Source organism: Malania oleifera, chromosome 13, assembly GCF_029873635.1.
Source record: "Malania oleifera isolate guangnan ecotype guangnan chromosome 13, ASM2987363v1, whole genome shotgun sequence".
NCBI classification, from domain to species: Eukaryota; Viridiplantae; Streptophyta; class Magnoliopsida; order Santalales; family Ximeniaceae; genus Malania; species Malania oleifera.
This window is the reverse complement of record NC_080429.1, coordinates 14,741,544-14,752,709: the sequence shown is the minus strand read 5'-3', so window position 1 is coordinate 14,752,709 and position 11,166 is coordinate 14,741,544.

Below are 11,166 nucleotides of genomic sequence, written 5' to 3'. Positions count from 1 at the left end.
GAGTTTGACATGAGCTTAAAGTTTTTTTTTATTCAAATTCGCCTCGTTTAGCAAATAAATAACTCGAGCTTGAGCTCAAGCTTGGCTTGACTAAAGCTTAAACGAGTCGAGTTTGAGCTTGAAGCTCGTTTTGACCTAATACATGAATCAAACTGCTATGCTAATTAAATTAATTGATATTTAATAAATATAAATTGATAAAAATATATTAAAAAGTAAAAACTTAAAATTAAATATTTGGTGAGATTAGTATCGAGTTTGTTAACGAATCTAATATCGAGTTAGTTCATGAGCCCAGTATCGAGTTAGTTCATGAGTTACTAATGAATTGATTAATGAACTGATAAACGAGTTGGTTCGCGAGCCTAGTAGGCCAAATATGAACCACTTCTAATTTGACTCATTTAGTTGATCACCTCGATCACGGTTCGTTTAACTTAATAAATGAGTTCAAGGGAGTCATCATCGAGTCAAGCATTGAGTAGCTCATGAACGACTCGACTTATTTGCAACCCTACACTACTCATTAGTTAATAGATAAGTTTATGAATTTATTTATTGAAGTATCTTTTGTTATTTTATTTAAATTTGATAGCAGATTTATATTTTTTTGCTTCAAATATTACATTTCTTAATTTTATTTTATTTTTAGTTTATTTTTTACATGAATATATAACTTATGTATAGAGACGTGCGCACACGTGAACGTAAGCACTTGTGCATGTTAATGTTAAATCTAAATATTAAACTAGTTAGGTCAAATTAAATTAAGATTAGGAAATGTTTGAATCAAACCACAGCATGTTATCCCAAGTTGACCCATGTATATTTAAAAATTCAAAAATATTTTAACTTGTTTAAAATTATTAAAATGTGCAAATTTTTTTTACGTATTTAATAATTCTCTTTGTGCCAACTAGCTTGAGTTTCAAGCTATGCCATTCCCGAAGCTTGCCCTTTTTGGTTTCTAGTTAGCTCGATCTAAACATTTGAAATACCATGATTTTGTTCAATGTCGAATAGTCAACACAATTTTGGGACCATAGACAATTGATGCGTCATTGACAAATAATATTGATGAGCATTATTAGTGTATTTATTTTATTTTATTTTCTTACTATAAAGTTTATAGACTTTTGGTTTATGCATACACCTAAAGCCTAGGTCAAGCGATAAAATAATGGAGTTCGGGTATTGAAACTCTCAGTTCTAACCCCTAAGAAATAAATTAATAGATATAGTTTTGGTCTATTCTAGATAGGCAATTGTAAGTTGTATGCCTAGCAAGCTAGCTTGGTATGGACATACAACAAATTCTCTTTCTCATTATCAAACTATTGTTTTTCTTTCAAATCATTTTGTCGGGTGCGTCTTTATATGTATATGTTACCCACGCGTGCATACACATGTATACATAGACACAGATGCACTATTAATTAAGATAAAAATGAGCGATCTTCGGTCTGCATATTTCTCTTTTATTTTGCCTAATATTCCTTTAATTTTACAAGTTATCTTTTAATTACAAGATTTATAAATCATGAAAACATAAGCAATTTAACAAAGTAATTTCACTTTTATAATTTAGTATTTTTTATAACTTACTCATTATTTCTTCAACTATCATTTTCTTTCAAAAGAGAGGCAGTAAATTTAAAACTAGAATATGTTTGTATGTGTATAGAATGTATCGTACCATACAAGAGACGATTCAAATATAATTGATGTTTGGCTTATTTCAACTATTGGTAAAAAAGGAATGATCATCTCGCTGGTAAGAAACTATTCAATTTAAAAACTTAGAATTATTAGATGAGAATTCAAAAATAAATTTTATCAATTTCACAATTTAAAAAATAATTTTAAAGAATTTTTTTATTAGTTAGATGTAACTTATGAATGAATCATCGACCATAAATGGAGGTTATGAAGGATCATCCATTTCTATAATAAAATACTCACACATTTTATTTCGGTTAAAAAAGTATATGCTAAATACTAGAGGCATTAGTTATATGAAGACAATTTGTGCATGAATTCCTCTAAGGAGCCCAATTAGAAACACAATTATTATATCAAATTTAACTACAAAGTATTTACTCTCACTTAATGCAAAAGAGCTTTAAGAATTAACTATTTACTTTTAGTTAAAAATCAGTGTGAACAAGTTATTATATGAATTAATTTTACATTATGCGCATTTGATAAATAGAAAAATTAGTAGAGAAAGGTAAACACAAATAATAAATAAATATAGAATTCATTATATTATTAATAGCCTTTACTCGCACATATTGAATAGGCTTTAAAAATTAATTATCAGTTTTAACTCGTTGTGCATAATTTATACATATTTCATAAATAAATTAGCAAAAAGATAAATAAAAGTATAAATAAATATGCCATTTGTCATGAAGTCGCCTATTTTTATTGTTTACATTTATAATTACGTACCCAATATGTCAAGGCTTTCATAATATTTTTTTTTCTTTTCGCAACTGTAAAGTTGATAGACTTTTGATTTATATATAAATATAAAATAGGAGGGTAGAAAAACTCTTCATCTTACTCTAAGATATATAGCTGTTGATTTTCCTCTGATCATTTTTATAATTTTTAATATATATATTCTTTTTCAATGCTACTACAAAACAATTCCATTTTAGATCCAAGGTGTTGAGATCATAATAGAGCATTTTTTGTTTGTTTTCCTTTTCTTTTTTTTTTTTTTTTTTGTGGTTAACAATGTAAATGGTCGTAGGGAATTTTAGCTTTTAAAAGAAGTCATAACCTTTCATTCTTTTTCACTTGCAATAATTAAGACAATGTATTATATGGAATGATCGTGTTTATAACAAGTAGGGAACTATGTTTGAGGGAAAAATTTTAGTCTACATTTGAAATTCAAAAATTAATATTAAAGTGGTAAGAACGACTTGTGACTTTGGTGATCCCAAGGTCACGAGTTCAATTTCTTCTTGAAAGTTTACCCCAATGAATTACCAGAGATGCGTCATGGGCGGACAACTTTCACCCATCGGGTTTGGTTCCACATCATAGTATCTAAAGTGGTGCGATGGTGGCTAGAGTCCAAGTTATCAATAAATAAATAAATAAATAAAGTTAAAGAAGGAAAAGAAAATATTAAAAAATTTGCTTTTTTATGTTTAGTTATTAAAGAAAATTTTAAAAATTATATCAAATTGGTAAACAAAAATTTAATCTTACACATCATTAGTATTTGATTTTTCTCAATTTTTAACCAAATTAAAATGACTGTTTATTTTTAGTAGCATTTGATATAGAGAAAACATAAAATGAAATTTTTATTTTTTATTTTTCTTTCTTTTTATTTTTTCTCTAACCAATGTCATTGATCCAAACAATACTCAAAGTTTGTTTGATCCTTTATTTTTCAAAAATATTTTTAAATTTATTTAGTGATGTTTATTGTAAAAAAAAAAAAAGTGCAAAGCACCTTTTAAGATGATGTGGAGACTTGTGATTAGTTATGGATGTGTGATGGGCTATAGAGAGATGAGATCATTATTCCAACCATTATGTTTAAGGTTTCGGGATAGTGTCCTATTACACAAAGGATACCCTGTGAAAGAAGGATTATAAAATAGTATTCGTAAGATTTATAGAAAATTGTAAAAGGAGGGAGAAAGGAGCGATGTGATGAGAGAAAGAGGGAGAGAGAGAACAATAAAATGACACTTGGTCATGTAGTATGGGTTAACTTCATTGATGAGTTAAATGGGTTGAAGGTCTCATCACAATAGAAATTACATATACTAATTTATACCTCTTATAGGCCAAACCTCCTTCAATCCAATAGTTACAAATAATAAATTCAAGACAAAAATAATAATCATAAACTTGTGACGTTTCAAAACATTAATCTTGATTTCAAAGTCAATTTGTTTATAAATATTGAAGGATTTAATTATTACAGTTGACTAACTCTCATGTCATGAATATCATGTCTGATGCTTGTCTACTTCATCGTCTAATGATTAGTGACCTTTACTGTTACTAGTTTGACAACCTTTGTCGCTCGATTACTATCCGATGACCTCTATCGTGTGGGTGATCATTAGTAATTTCTTAGACAGTCGGGTGATAATTGATTCGCCTTTCCTAGGTAACCACTAGCTTTTAATTCATTTTATAAGAGATTGATAAGTGTTTTGCATCATCTAGGTGACCTTTTCTTTTAGTCCAAAGGACAACTAGATATTAAGTGATTCACCTTGTCTGAGTGACTCACTTGTGTCTTGGGTAAGATTTGACCAATCTTAGTTGGATGATTGTACTCACCAATGAGATGGCCAAGTTCGATCAGTGACTTCCAAAATGTCATATGATATCTTGCATCATGCTTTACAGATATTGTCAAAGATTGCACGAATATGTTACAAAAGCAAAATTGATGATGTTATATGCTTGAACAAACTATTAAAATAGAGGTAATAACTTCTCATTTTTCCTTAAATAAGGAATTATAAGCAAGCATCAAACTCGTATTCATAACTGGTTATAAATGAATAGGGGATTTATAATTAAATTATTATAGTTGTAAATTTGACTATTAGGTATTAATTCTTTTTTTTTTTTTATAAGTTATGAAAGATTGTGACCTATATTAAAGCTAAACCATTGGATGATTAACAGATCGGGAAATTTTACCTTTGTTTCTAATTTTCTTTTTGGCCTAACAACAGTATCTCAGGCATTTTTTGCCTACGCCAATGAGGCTACCCAGACTTATTTGTTGTCTACGCCAACCGTGCCCATAGCCAACACATACAAGGTAAATCGCGGATGTGCAGCACGAGCGACAGGAATTGAACCCGGACCATTGGAATTACCAGCATGTTCTAAGGCTCGCCTTTACCACTCGGCCATATGCACGGGGGCATTTGTTTCTAATTTTCTTGATGTTGTATACATATGTTTATTTTTTTCTCTCAATAAATGTATCATGTGAAGTTATAGTGGATTTTTTGTTTAATGAACAAAAATATGAGATTAAAGCATCAATAGATAACATTCTATTTTTGCTCTACTCTTCATTATTTGTTTCAATTCATCATCCTTAGATGTTAACAATTAGAGTCGTCATTAATTCAAATATGGATGAAATGTTTCTTTTGAATAGTATAGGATTGTTTGGTTATATGCTTTGTTGATTTGTTTGTTATTTGTATTTATTGGATTGTCTGTTTCATTCACTATATAACATAGTCATTACAACATTACTTATATTGCTCTCTTGTTTATTATTGACAAATGGTTTTTTTTTTTTTTAGCAAGCTGATAATAATAATAAAACATTATCCCATAGACAAAAAAAATCATACAGGGAACCTTCCTCTCCATATGTCCATGTGCCTATTTCTTAAATTTCAAACATTTTTTGTTAAAATTGAGACATTTTTCTCTATTCATTATTCAACATTACAAGAGTGTATTTACATACATGAGTCAAGGAATAAGATCCCAAATTACTCCTAAATATATGCTCTATAATAATTACATAATAAATGAAAAATGGAAAATGTAGATATTTCTCTAATACTTCCCCTCAAGTTGGAGCAAAGAGATCCATAATGTCCAACTTGCGTGATAAGTCCAGGAATTGTTCACGAGTCAAAGTTTTGGTGAAGATATCAGCAAGCTGATTGTGAGTAGGAATATGCTTAGTAAAGAAGAGGTCAGCCCATAACTTTTCACGAACAATATGACAATCGATTTCTATATGTTTTGTATGCTCGTGGAAAACAAGATTCTAGGCAATGTGAAGAGCCGCTTAGTTGTCACAATATAAAAGCATAGGCTGAGAATGCGGTACACCAAGATTATTTAAAAGAGTTTTGAGTCATGTAAGTTCACAAGTAGTGGAAGCACGCGCCCGGTACTCAGCTTCGGCGGAGGAGGAAGAAACTGTAGGTTGTTTCTTAGTGCGTCAAGAAATTGGACTAGTGCCTAACTGAATGAAAAAACCAGTGGTGGAACGGCAAGTGAGGGGACAACTAGTCCAATCCGAATTAGAATGGGCAGAGACTTGAAGAGTGTTGGCAGTAGGAAAAAATAAGTCCTAGCCTAGAGATGCCTCAATGTATTGAAAAACACGTACAGCAACATCATAATGTGGTTGTCTGTACTGGTGCATAAATTGACTGAGAATGTTGACTGGAAATACAATGTCGGGACGGGTGATGGTAAGATTATCAAACGTCCAACGAGTCGCTGAAACAAGCTTGGATCGGAAAGAAGATCACCATCAGTATTATTGAGCTTGAGATTTTGTTCCATAAGAAAGTTGGTAGGACAAACACCAAGATGACCGCTATCAGCGAGGATGTCAAGAGCATATTTATGTTGATTAAGAAATATACTAGTGGGAGAGCGAGCAACTTCAAGGCCAAGGAAATATTTCAGTTTACCAAGATCCTTTAGTTTGAATTTTTGAGCAAGCATGACTTTGAAAGTGCTAATATCGGATAGATCATTGTCTGCCATGAGAATGTCATCAACATAAATAAGTATGAGAGTAAAAGCCTGACCCCGAGAGCGGGTAAAGAGAGAGTGATCGGCCTGAGATTGGGTGAAACCCTCAGCAAGTAAAACGGAAGATAATTTAAAGAATCAATTGCGAGAGGCTTGCTTAAGGCCATAAATGGATTTTTGAAGATGACAAACACGAGTCTCCCCCTGTTTGCAATAACCCAGTGGAGGGGTCATATAAACCTCCTCATCGAGGTCACCATGGAGAAAAGCGTTATTGACATCCAATTGAAAGAGATGTCAATTCTGAGCTGCAACCACTACAAGAACACACCTAACAATAACTAGTTTAGCAATAAGAGCAAAAGTGTCATGATAATCCAAACCTTTTACCTGAGTGTAGCCCTTGGCCACTAAGTGAGCCTTGTGTTGCTCTATGGATCCATCGGCCCGAATTTTTGTTTTGAACATCCATTTACAACCAATTGATTTTTTTTTTCCAAGTGGAAGGTGTTGAAGAACCCATGTATGATTGGTTTCTAAGGCTTGGATTTCAAAAGCCATGGCATCACGCCAATGTGGGTGTACCACAACTTGAGAATATGAGGTGGGTTCGGGATGTTGGAACATAACAGAAAGAAAAGCCAAATGTTCATTAGAAAAAAGATGATAAGATAAAAAGGAGGAGAGACAATAAACCATACCTGAGGAAGACCTTGAAACTTGTGAAGCCGTGGAGAGCTGCCGAAGAAGACAAATGAAGAAGCACTGAGACGACTAAAAGTTGAGAAATTGCAAGACGACCGGGAAAAAACTAGAGAGCTAAGAGAACGACGCTGGAATGGAGAAGAACTAGAGAAGCTGGAGATGATCACAGTGTTAATGTGTTCTTTGATTCGCTGAAGGTGATGACAACGACGACGTCAAAACCAGCGGCCGAGCGAGGGAGGATGGGACCAGAGGGATTTCGGCCGTCGATTGGAAGTGTGTTGCGTGTGCCATTCAGAAACAGTAGACAGCGGAGGCAAGGAAGGTTAGGAGTAAGCCGGAGATACTGGAGAGATGCTGGAAGATAGAGAAAAGAGAGAACTACTGCTACTGCTCTTCGCCAAAGAAGATGTTATCGGGGTTGGGTGATGAGAATCGATGGCGCTGGATTTTGGGGTGGTGACGGCCGTCGGGAAGTAGGGTCGGGTCAGCTGCAAAGAGAGATAGATTGCGAGAGAAGCACGCTATCCGCTGCTATCTGCTATTGTTGGAAACAGAGAGACAAAAGGCTTGAGCGAACGACGGCGGCGGCGGCAAAGAAGGTGAGAAAAAAATAGGTTAAGAAAACCTAGGGCTTTGATACCATGTTAAAATTGAATAAAGACATTTTTCTCTATTCATTATACAACATTACAAGGGTGTATTTATATACATGAGTCAAGGAATAAGATCCCAAATTACTCCTAAATATCTGCTCTATAATAATTACACAATGAATGAAAAATGAAAAGTGTAGATATTTCTCTAATATTTTTAAAATGGATCCCTCTCTTTACATGTTTGATATTAATGTATATAAGACCAATTTGTTACATGTTTAACATCTAATAGATAGATAGGTGCCCAGAGTATGAGGTCCCCTATATAATTTTTCCATAGACCGAGTGAAAGTAATCTTTACAACAAAGCTTGAGAAAAATTAGTAAAATTGCCAAGAAGTAAGGGTTGATTTTGCACAATAGTCTGCAAGCGAGTTAAACTCTCTTTCTAGAAAACTAAAAACACCGACAAAAAAGTAAAAATAAAGTTTTGAATATCATAAAAAATGGATAAGGCATCCGAGGTGGAATAATTGTCCTTTTGAAAATCTTCAATAGCTCTTTCAGCATTCAAAAATCGTAAGACATAAACTCCATATAAATTGGATTCCTATTATGTAGTCTCCATGATATATCATTAAGTTACTTGGATAAGAAATAATGGTGCATTAGGGATTTCTTCCCCTTTGAATTAGGGATGATGACCCTTTTATATGCGAATTAGTTTATTATTCAAATTTAATAAGTTAGAGGTGGATATTTATTTTAAGATTCTTACCATTTAATTAATTTAATTTATGAATTAAATCATTATAGTCCTTGAAGAGGAAGCTTTTTTCTTTTTTCTTTTTTCTTTTTGCCTAAATTTTTCAAAATAATAAATATTTAAATATTTAGTTTTCCCTTTCTTAGGTCAGCTCACAAGGGAGATTCACGACTACTTAATGACAAATGCTAAATTGTGAAAAATTATTCAAACGAATAAGCACCGCTAATAAGAATTATTAAATATCAATATTGTGAAGAAAAAGTATTATTTGATCATGCCTAATAATAAATACTTATTTTAAGGGCAAATAAGTAAGTGGCTTTTATTATTTATTATAATTTTAAATACTTAGATCATGTCAACGTCTACAAGATTGCAAAAATTTTCAAAGCAAAGCTATTCAGTAAAAAGTGTAAGTAATTGCAAATAGAAATTAGGTTAAATTGTGCCATGGAATTTTGTTACTCTTCCTAGGGTCATGGGGACCTTGGGATTAGAAGTGTTTTACAACAAATATTTGAAAGGAGTATGCTTTTTCTTATTTGGAAAACAATTATGACAATATTAAAATGTATGCAAAGAATAGATAATGAAAATCACATGTAGTTTATTTAGCTATGATAAATAATTTTTTTGTTACTTTTAAAATGTTAAATAATTATATTTTCATTTTTTTACACACTCTTCTAAAAATATCTTTTCATTTTCTTCAAAATTTTTATGTAAAATTTAAGAATTTAATAAATAAGGTACTTATAATTTTTAAAAAATAAAAATTAAAAATAGAAATCATTTTCACAATTAACTTGATTTTTCTATTTATTTTCGTAAAATTTCTTCAGTTCCTAAAAGAGTCTAAAAACAAAATCATCTTCTTCTTTTTTTCTTTTCTCCTCTTTTAGTTTGTCCAATGCATTGCTTGTATGAACTTCTCTCTCTCTCTCTCTCTCTCTCTCTCTCTCTCTCTCTCTCTCTCTCTCTCTCTCTATATATATATATATATATATATATATATATACATGCACACATACATACATAGTGAGAGTGATATATGCCCTAGTTGTGAACATACACTATACATCATATATTTAAATTTACTATATTTAATACATAATGAAAAAATTTAAGTATTTTTTTAAATTTTAAAATAAAATATTTTTGTTAATTAGTTATATACCATGATTTGTAATTATTGCAAATATAAGATAACTTTTAAGTTGAGTGTATTTTTAGAAAGATGATTTTTTAAAAAAAATGATTGAAATCAATATGGATTTCTCATAATTAATAATAAAGGTATATACTTTAAAAAAAATATTTTAAAATATATGATTACATAAATTTTAATTTCAGCCAAAACTTATTTCAAGATAAGTAGGGAGAAGAAAGCAACGGATGATTGTTGTTTGATGACACATGTCATGCACCTTATTATAAGAATATTCACCTAAGCAATAAATGTGAAGATGTGAAGAAGTTTTTTGAAAAGAGATTATCGTATGCATCAATACGACGGAGTAGATTTTTTTATAAATTAGTTGTATAAAGAAGGGGATAAAGTGACAAATGTTTTGACTCGATAAGGTACCATGGGGAGGAATAGTTTGTTTACAAATAGTAGTCAACTTCCTAGAGTCATCAAAGATTTGTATAGATTAGATAAAATAGGTACGACTTATATGATGTATGTTTAGTTGGTTTCCTTTTAGTATTAGTATAAGTTTGTTTTCTACTTTTATTTGGTTTGATACGTGGGATGTTTTATTGGTTATTATGTAAGCTCCAAGTGTTTTTGTTTCTGTTGACCCTATTGGTCACACCCGGTTTTGATTATGACAACTACTTATTGCATCTAATGAGTGTTTGAATTTTTGTGTAGGAACTAAGAATGTTAAGATAAATATGTGCACAAAACAAGTAAAGCCCGAAGACCAAATTTTATACTTAATTGGTTTGTAATAGTAAGTAGGTATTTGGTTTGTAATAAGCTCACACACATCACATGTATGATTTACTACGTAAGCTCAAACAAACCATGAATGAGAAAGGACCTTAGAAAGACCTTAGAGTTTTCCCTTCGGTCGACCGACACCGGACTTTTTCGGTGTCTTCAAATTGGATCTCAAGTGACCCTAAGACACATACATTTACACTTATATTTGTTAGACACTTCATTAGGGTTCGTATGTCTCAAAACGGGACTGAAATGCACACTTGGTGCACTTTTGGTCGATCGACCTTAGTAGTTCATTCTGCCTCGGTCGACCGAACCCAGGTCCTAGTCAACTGTTGACCAAGGTCCCAGTCAACCGAACCAGGTAGTTCAAAAAGCCCCGGTCGACTAAAACCCCCTGAGGTCAAAAGTTTGACCATCTGGTCGATCGACCCTTTTTGTACTCCAATTACCTGGTCGACCGGAGGGTCCTCAGGAGAAATCCCAGCGGTCTGGTCGACCGAACCAGGCAGTTCAAAATGGCCCAATCAACCGAACCTAAAAAATTTGGGAAATTGCCCACTTCCGATCGACCGAGCCTTCAGTTCAAAAATCCCCTGGTCGACCGAACCATATGAGACTTG